Source organism: Aegilops tauschii, chromosome 2, assembly GCF_002575655.3.
Source record: "Aegilops tauschii subsp. strangulata cultivar AL8/78 chromosome 2, Aet v6.0, whole genome shotgun sequence".
Taxonomy (NCBI): Eukaryota; Viridiplantae; Streptophyta; class Magnoliopsida; order Poales; family Poaceae; genus Aegilops; species Aegilops tauschii.
Window position 1 is genome coordinate 391,088,663 of NC_053036.3, and position 10,172 is coordinate 391,098,834.

The following is a 10,172-nucleotide window of genomic DNA, read 5'->3' on the forward strand; positions in this document are numbered from 1 at the left end:
AGATGATGGCTCTGGGGATTTCAAAATCATTGAAGAGAGATAGCTGACGACAGTCGAGATTATGGGGCACGGCGCGCCATAGAGGGCGCCACCGAATTGAGAGGACTTGGGTGCAGTAGCAATGCTTGGTGGGGAGAAGCGAGATGATCTCCCCAAGGATGGCGTCCGGGAGATCGCTGATGCGGTCCACCCGAGATTCTACGGGTTCCTGGGATCCGGTGGGGGCGGGGTCGCCGCTTCTCCCCGCGCTGCCGGGTGCGGGATCTACAACAGGCGTCGCCGCTAGCGGGAGCCTCATCTTCTTGGCGCTGGGGTCAGCCGACTCCATTTTCCTTGAGGGCGTCGCGTCGCGCTCACGGATTTGAGCAGAGTAACGAATGACGAGCCTAGTTGTAGTGCGAGCGAAGAAGAAGGGGAGCTGGGGGGTTTTCTGTATGAGTGAGGAAGAAGGGGAGCTGGGGGTTTTTGTAGGAGTGAGGTGAGGAATTTGGGGGTACGAGTGGAGCGAGCTGACGTGAGGTGGGTGGGAGCGAGGAGGAAGAAGAGCACCCAGGTTTTTTTTGGGGGGCGGTGTGCTGGGTGTGGGTAGCGCCTCTCATTCAGTAAATATATGGGCTTTTGAATTGATTTTACTATTTACTAGTGTGGATGGGCTGTTTTGTCTTGGGCCCAGAGAAACAATTACTACTTGTACAGTGGAGACACTCTACAGCTACCCAGAAAAACAATTACTACTAGTAAAGTGGAGACACTCTACCGCTTCTGGCTCCTCCTAGGTCATTGAAACGTCTCCCTCTACTGAATGCCGTTATACTTTTGTTCACCGACATGCGGGCCATGTAGCGCGCGGGCCCTAATGCCATCCAGCAAATTAGAAGGCAGTATGCAGGCGGAGAGTCACCCCGGTCGTAGCGCGGCAGTAACGAGTCGTCGTATCACAAAACCCCACCTCCCCGCAGTCTAAGTTTGACGGACGAAGCAACCATCATTTCACTCTTCGCTGAATCCCCTTCTCCCTCACCGTCTTCAAGAAAGGCAACACTCGCACCTGCCACTGTTCTTCTCTCCGAATGAAGGGAAGGTAAGCGGATCCGTGATGTTGGTATATTTTTGTTCGGAGAAAAAAAAAAGAACTTTTGCAAAGCAGTAACCGATCCTCACTCTCTTTTTTGTTTCATTGTCATTGCGATTGTGTTTTCCTTTCAGTGGTCTCCTAGTATTCGTCAGTTTCATGATGGACCAAGGAGAACCAGGCAAAGATCTGCCGATATTGGAGCAGACGCGGGAGGCTGATCCCCACGAGACAGAGAGCTCCAAGAAGATGGAGGCAACCACCGAGCTGACCCCAGATACGCTCACGACCACTACTAAGATGGTCAATGCCCCGTTTGAGGTTACAACCCCCGTGGCACTGCAGGAGCAGTTTTCCCCCTTCGAGGATGTGCCCCCCCCCCCCGCTGAGCTGCCCAAGGTGATTTCCTTCTTTGCCGATCTCGATTGTGGTTTTTCATCTAAGTATGTGGTGATTTTTTTAGAAAAGGAAGTATGTGGTGATTAATAATGCAAAATTTTATTAGCTTTGATGCCATGCTATACATAGTGGTTTAAATAACTTGTGTTTCTTATACTGAAAAGTAATTTAGAATTTGTTTTTGTTTCAATTAGAGCCCTGATGCAGACAAGGATTGTGTGGTTGTACCTGTCACTCGCTATGAGGCGGACGACCTGAATATACGCACTGGGAAAACAGGGTTCTTAGGCTGTTGGATCCTGGAAGCCATTTGCGGTTATACCAATGAAGAGTTGTATTCCAGCCTCACTGTTGTCAGGCGTGTTGTCCAGGGTGTACTGAAGCACAAGAAGTTCAAAGCTACTCCTTTGTTTGTGAGGCATACTGTTCTTGTCAAGCTTACGCGGGAAGATGACGTGGCATGCCTCCACAAACAAGTTTATCAGTGGCAAGGCCACAAGGTTGTCTTCATGAAGGTTCATAGGATTGAGCTGCTGCGGGACGTCCTCGATGATGTTCATGGCAAGGTTCGTCTTGTGTCCAGCCCAAATTAGATCGAGGCATGAAATAGTTGCCCCAGCTAGTGTTTAATAGTAGTTTGGATTGTGTCTAATTATCCGAACCTTGCCTGTTATCGACCCCTGTGGGGCTAGTACTCTGTTTGAATCCGTCTATGGGAACTGCTGCTACTTTTGTGTGCCCGTGAATCATGTGAGAACCATCGTAATTGTTGCCGAAACAGATGCGTCCTCACTAGTTTTTTCATGAATATGGCTTGGTAAGACATAAGTTGTCATGGTTTATCGTACGAGCAGTGTGTGTTTTGATGAAATAGAGCACTCTCTCGAGAACCCTGCGTCGACGTATACATAAGTACTTGTAAACACTGTTGGTGCTACCCCACTTGTAAGCAGTTGTGCAAAACACAGCACATTGGCTCAGCTCACTTCAACACTAGGCTATCGACCAGCTAAAAATCAACAATCTGCTGTCTGACATATAAGCAACTATGTATCTTGTTACAGTGGTTCATGCAGTTAATTGAGGCCACAATGTAATAAATTCCAAACGTCCACACGCTAGTCCAGCGCTCATGTGGAACACTCACATTAAACTCGTCTTCATAAAAAACTTGAAAAGCATAAGTTAAGCAATTTTATACATCTCAATGATTCATAGAACATAACAAACATATACTAGTTCATAGCAAAAGATAAAGTTGTGAGAAGGTTTACAAATCAGGAAAAAACAAGCAAGGCTTCTCTGAGCAAAGGGCCTCCTGGCAGGCTTAAATTTCCTGGAGTTCACTCTGGTTTTTTCTTGTTGCCACCATCCAGGGTTAGGTTCTCTCATTCCAGAATAACCAATTATAATTGTGGTCTCAGCTGGAATGCTGAACTGAACCATGCAGTGTACTGACCAGCTGAAATGCTTGTGCATTCCACTAAATTTAAGCACCGCTATTTGCAGAAATAAGCAGACCACAATGCCTCTTGTCCGCGCACCTATCCAAAAAACCGCCGTGCAGCCGTGCCAGCTAGTCCTCGGTCCATGGATGAACTGGTAGACAGTGCATTCCGGACTAGGATGCAGTTGTTTTCGCTCGTCCCTGCACTGCAATCAGGAAGTAAAACGTACGAATCAGCTTCTTTTAGATTGCGTTGGTCATTCTACCGTAGTTACTACCAATGTAGGGATACCTTGAAGATGGGAGGTTAGACAACGGCAACGAGGGATAGCCATCTCATTTTGCGCAGTTGTACTAAAACTGAGGTGTGTGCTTTTCATTGCGCGGATAGAAACGATACGGAGACAGACATCCCGAAACTATATGGAGACAGACATCCCTGTTTGCGCAAATACGAAATACGGTTATTAAACAGTGACAGATATTACTACTTTCCCCCGTTTCCTCTTAGAACCAAGTCCTATATTCATGCTACAACTTTCCCACCTTCTTCCCTGTTTGAACCAACGCTTTGAGTCGACTGTATGAACTAGCTTACTTCTAATAATAGTAGAAGTCTAGGTGGCTTTGGAATAGTGGACGGAAGTAGAAAAGGATCCACACGAAGGGAGCTGGGGCAGTAGAGCAAGGCAGGTTTTGAAGGAATATATACCTGAGGGTCGTCGGCATGTGGCAAAGACGGCGTCGGGAGGCCGCATCTTGGCCACAATATCGCGGGGAGGAAGAAGGGGTCGGAGGCCCTCCCGAGCCGGCACTCTCTCGGAGAGAACGACACGGCCGCTGATCGGGACGCGCGGGCAGCTGTTGGTCTACTCCCTCGCCGCCGACGACGGCGTGAACGATGCACCTACACCCTGCCCCGGTCGAGGTTGTCCGGCCGGATTTGTGACCAGCCGTGAGCTGAGAGAGAGTGTGGCCACCTATGTGTTGCTTAGATCTAGAGAGCATGAGAGAGTGAACGAGAGGAACCCTAGTAAAGCAAGCGCTAAGGCTCCTGCTTTTATATATAGTGGAGTGATTTTGTTGTACCAGCTTCAAAAAAATGCGCTCCTACGTGTACCCGCGAGTGGGTGTGAGAGAACTAGTGCGTGCGTGCACCGCTTCTCTTCGTGAGAGTACAATATACTATGCCCAAAGAACGTTCGCCGCAAGAGTAATAGTATAAGTGTGTGACGTGTGAGCTAAAATAAAATGTGCGCGCCGTCTTTTGTTTTTTAGAAGTTCTGAGGGTAGGGTGTGAAGAGCACATATGTGCATGACGTCTACCTGCAGATAGACGGTGGGTGCGACGTGCGAGTCTGCGAGAGGACTCGGGAGAGTCGTGACTCGTGAGGGTGCGTGTGCGTGAGAGAGAGGGGGGCACGTATCAATGCAATGCGTGTGTCCATAAATCATTATACGTTCGCCACAAGCCTTTTCCTGACGAACACCGTAAGAACCGTCAGATCGGCATCCGACAGTGTCAGTTTTGCCATGTCATTTAACAGAACAGCCACTCCTCCTACACACAAATCTTCCACGTGAGTGTTAGCAACTGCCGTATGCTCCCTCCGTTCCGAAATGCAGTGCATATAGCTTTATTGAAAATTCGAACCTCGCAAACTTTTATCGAGTTTTCGTGTACCAAATTGCACATGTAGAATACCATGTATATATCATTTCATTCATCTTCGAGAGGTAACTATAAATATGGGTGAGGAGTCTACAAAGAAAGACCATCGTATCACCCGCAGCAATTTCGAGCATCCTTTAGTGTCGAGGAATATCATAGGAACTCTATATGATATGATTTTTATAGGATTTTTTCCTTTAGAGCCAATTGGTTCATAGGAATAGATTCATATACTCCACATTTCAAAGGAAATAAACATGATATCATTTATATAGCTTTAGAGCCACTTGGTTCATATGAATGGATTCCTATTACTCCCTTAATTTCAAAGGAAAATAAACATTAGCGTATATTCAATAGAAAAGTTCCTATGATATGAACCAAATTACATCTCTTTTCTAATCCCTCCTCATAGGAATTGAGATACATGTCATCTCTAGATTCAATAGAAAAGTTCCTATGATGTGAACCAAATGACATTTCTTTTCCAATCCCTACTCATAGGAATTGTGATGATCCATGTCATCTCTTTCCCTACAACTTCCATGTATACATCTTCTATTCCTAAATAGATAGTACAACCCACTAGTAGCTTTTTTCCAAAACATGCAACTATGGCACAAGAACTATATAGTGTGCCAATAACTTTGAAAGATGGTTGCTGGATGAAGCTAACCCGACAGTGCAGAGATAGGCAAATCCGAGCACTACTGGCCGTTGGATATCATCAACATTCCACCAGATCTGCCACATGTACAATTTAGAAGACTCCATGGTTGAACTTAAGCATAATGCACAAACCTCAAAACACAAGCACTTCTCCTTTGTTCTAGAATCTTCTGTATCATAATTGATTATTTTTTTCTAAATGAATTGCCATTATTTGTTTTTTACTTTATGATTTACAATGCACAACCCCATGAATCTTCACATTTTTATAAAACTAATTGATTTTGAATGAGATGAACTATAAGAACTAAACGAACATCTACATCATGCATATATGACTCAAAGCTTTACATGCTATAGTGTGTATTTATTCATAATTTGGTTTCGAAGTCTCATGCGTTCAATACATGTGTACCTTACTAGTTTTGAGTAGAGTAGCAAATTTCACGCGACCCTGGGTATATCAAAATGCAGGGCCCATGCATCATTGCCTTTCGGTCGAACCTACGTCCACAATTTTTTGTACGTACTATATCTCCACTGGTCCCCGAACCCAAAATGCTGCCTCGTTCCCATAAAACCAAGCGACCCACACATATTTAAGGCGTCGACTCGAACCCGTTTACTACGACATGGCCCCGTACGCCGTAGTACTCCTACAAACCCTACCGCCGCACTCATCATCGGTTTTCTTCAAGAGGACGAGGGAGAAGCCGATTTGTAGTGGAGGCGCTTTCAAAAAAAAGGATCTGTAGTGGAGACCCCTACCCTAGGGTGCCCTAGGTAGCTGCCGCACGCATCATTGTTTTCTCTTTTCTTTATGCTCTTGCGCCCTAGAGTGAAATGTTGGTTGCTTTGTCCATCCAGCTTAATGCGGGAAAGGTGGGGCTTTGTGATTTGACCCCTCATCGCTCATTTTCTACTACTGCGGCGCTACGACCGGGGTGCCTCCAATTCCAACCGCTGCTCCGAACTGTAATTTGGTGCATCGCACGTGGAACAAGACGGTGGATGAGCCACATGTCGGCCAAAGGGGTCCTGTTAAGTGTGTCGCCATTTCGTGTGCGGACTGACCCTGCTTGAGTTGCTACGCCAACACGGCAGGAGGAGCCTACCACTTGGTTTTGCTCCTTGGTGAATCCCGACTATATTGATCTAAAAAGCTACGTGCTGAACTACCCTCTCCGTCTCGGTTTTTTTATTTTAGGCGTCTCGGTTTATAGGGCCTGCACGTAGTTCTAGGTCATCCATTTGACTAACTAAATATGAGTTACTATGTCACAAAAAGTATATCATTGGATTCTTAAGCAGATGTAGTTGTATTTAAAAGTCGAGGGCGGGGCTTTTCCTGCGCGGTAGGCGGGGCAGTTCCGCCTAGTCGGTTCGACAGAGACGCGAGAAGACGAGGGAGTAGGCTGCTGCAAACGTAGGGCTGTGTGATTTGACAGCGAGTTACTGCTGGAAAGGTGGGGCCCCGTGATTTGACTTGCCATTATCATTTTAACTGCGGCGCTACGACCGGCGTGAGTCTCCCGATTCCTGACCACCTCCATACAGGTGCCTCTCCCAATGCTCCACCATGTAGTAGTAGAGGCTGGCTCTTGCATGAGAGCCCACTTCTCCACTTTTTCCTTGCCTCTCTTTCCTCCACATATGCAAAAATGCCATGTAAAGCACACTATTGTACTTACTTTTACTCGCTCCTACAGGTGCTTAAGCTTGCCACATAGGCATAAAGTCTGATGTGGCAAGTTAATCAAGAAGAGAGAGACTAGTTTGGTGACCCAAGGAAGAAACGGTGCTAAGCGCGTGTACCTAGGTGAAAAGACAATTTTGAGTCTATAGCTAATTAAATGAAGCAAACTTAGCAACACCATTTCATTGGAAGAGGTCACTCCTTAGCAAATGCAATAAATACTAGTACTCCCTGTGTCCCATAATATAAGAACGTTTTTGGCACTACACTAGTGTCAAAAACGTTCTTATATTATGGGACGGAGGGAGTACGAAGAAAGAGATAGAGAGGAGTAAAAAAATTACACTTATAGCCAACCTTATAGCCAACCTTGTTGTAGTATGAGTGACTAAGTGATGACTATGTATGACATGCCAACATCAGATAGCCTAACGCACCGTGTTAAATCTCGAAGGGCGCGACCGCGCGAGCGACGCGGCGGTCGTGGTAGGCGTGACCATGATACGGGCTGCTGGCAGCCCTTGGATCTGAGATCAAACGGTCGCATGCTAAGTTGCTGAAAATTTGCAGAATAACCCTCCAGGATAGGATATTCACCCATAGGTCTAGAATCACGCCATGCAACCGTTCGATCTCAGATCCAAGGGCTCTCGGAAGCCCGTATCATGGGAGAATGGAAAGCCACTACCCTGCCGTTCGCACGCTGGCAGTTCGCTCCTACTCGTACCCGCACGTCCTTTAATACGACGGCGGTTCGCTCCTAGTAGTCCCGTCCATTGACATTACGGCGGTTCCACTAATCCTAACCCTCCTCCCAAATCCATGGCGTCCCAAATCTCCACGATCGGTGGTGAGTACAAGGTTAGAACCATCACCGGCGATGAGTTCGACGTCATCTACACCCGTTCTTCCGCGACGGTGAAAGGATGCCTTTCTCGCTTCAGATGCATGTTCGAAAACTCAGATGATGAGTGGGTCGCTGGGCTAGATGTTGAGTACACCACAGTCCTGGGACGGGAGAAGGATCTAAAGGACGATGAGAGGAAGAAGCCCGCCATGATCCAGGTTTGCGTACATAACGTTTGCTTGGTCTACCACATATGCCATGCCGACGTTGAGTGCCAGGATTTTAAGAACTTCCTCAAGGACAAAACAGTGAAATTCGTTAATGTAGACTTTAAGAACGACAAAGAAGTCCTGGGTCGGATAGGCCTCGTTGTAGGCAACCCCTTCGACCTCCAGAAGAATCGGCTGGTGCCCTCTCGTCAGCCTTCAATGCTGACCCTGGCAGGAGCCATGGTTCATCCTTCATACCGTAAACTGGGGAAACCTCATTACACGTTTCATCGTCATGCATGGCAGCGGAATGTACTAGATATAGACCACATCCACTACGCTACAATGGATGGCTACCTTTGTTTCAATATCTACAAGGGTTGGATGAAGAGCAACAACCAAGTGTGCGGTTCAAGCAAAGAAGTATCGGCCAAGAGGAAGAGGGAAAATGACGAAGTCGAGGACGTGGACGAGGACTCCGAGTAAGGTGGCAGTGTCGTTGCTCATGGTGGTTCTAAACTTCTAATGCAGTGTCTACCGGATTAGTTGCATAGTTTAATTTCAGGTGTGCTTAGTTTAATTTGAGGGGTGTGTTGTGCTGAGTCCCGCAGAACTATGTTATTTTTCTTCTCGTTACTTTAACTCTTCAGTATGTACATACTACTAGTATTTCTTTAATAGAATTTAGCACCCCAATTAAGCACGTACTAGCTTTTTTAATAGTACTATATGCATAATTTGGCGACGATCGCTCTCTATATGTACCACCTTTTTTTTAATTTCAATTTTTGCTCCATGGCGCAATCCATCGATAGTACTACTGTACAAAAGTATACATTTTAAAAGGCTAGAGTACTGTTCATCACATATATAGCCAGTTAAATTCTCAACCTAGAACGACGTGCATGGCATGTAGTAAACCGATACGGAGGAAGTATAGTAAAAATGAGGTGATTTTACCGAGCGATCAGCGGGGGAGCATGGCCTGTGATGCGGTCGCACGTGTCATGATGTACCAAGGCGATGCGCGTGTCCCTCTTGAGGCAGAAGCAATACTACGTGGTTTGAGATGATGGCGAACTGAAGTGTGAAATAATGGTTGCTTCGTTCGTCTGGGAAGGTGCGGCATTGTGATTTGACGTCTCATTGCTCATTACTACTACTGGGCCGGTACGAGTGGGGTGCGTCCCCCTGCTGTTCTGCACTGTTATTTGGTGCTTGACACGTCGACCCGGTTGCTATATGTCCCACATGTCGGCGAGAGGAACTACATAATTCATGAAAGGGAGCGTCGACGGAGGAGTATACTACAGAATTCATGAAAGGGAGCGACTTAGTTTTGGAAAAATCTGTTTTTACGTAGTACGTACCCACTAGGGTTTATAGGGCTCATCTAAAAAACATTCGTTTTTCCGTTTGCTAAGTCTCAATTCTACTATACTAGTAGTAGTACCATTACATGTTGGATTTCGGGGTGCGTTAGATCACCCGACGCAAGCAGTGTCAAGAGGAAACTAACCAATGCATGTACAAGTTCATGGAAATTTAGTGGTCATTCATGCATTCGTTCTAATTAATGCCTCGGTAAACATAACTTCTTGAGAAAAACGAGCGTACTAATTACTTGTGCAAACTACGAAATTAATTCGACCACTCACTGTCTACCTTGGTTGGAGAGATTTTGAAATTGAGCCATAAACTGGAAAGGAGGGAGTAGTAACTTTTGTCTCGATTACTATTTGTGGCCTTGTATAGATGCAAAATGTATTTTTTTTATAGTGGCCTTGTATAAGTAAACGGAGGGAGTACTAACCAAAGTATGTAGTAGGGACGAGGAGTAAGCGGAGGGAGTAGTAAAATTTTCTCCTCGTGCCGCGAGCCACCGCGTGCGTGGGCGAGGGAGCGGGCGTAAAGGCATACAGTAGTACTACTACTACTACTACTCGTAAGCAAGCTTCACCTCATCCTGCGAGCCACCGCGCCCGTGGGCGGGGAAGATGGCGTACTAAGCAAGCTTCTCCTCGTTCTGCGAGTTGACGGGACACATCAAAAGTACTCCAGTGTATAGAGCCTTGCCTCTAAGGTAGGCCCCACATGGTTTGCCTCTTTTTTTAATTTAACATAACACGTCAAGTCGCAATTTGTTTGTTCACCCGTGGTA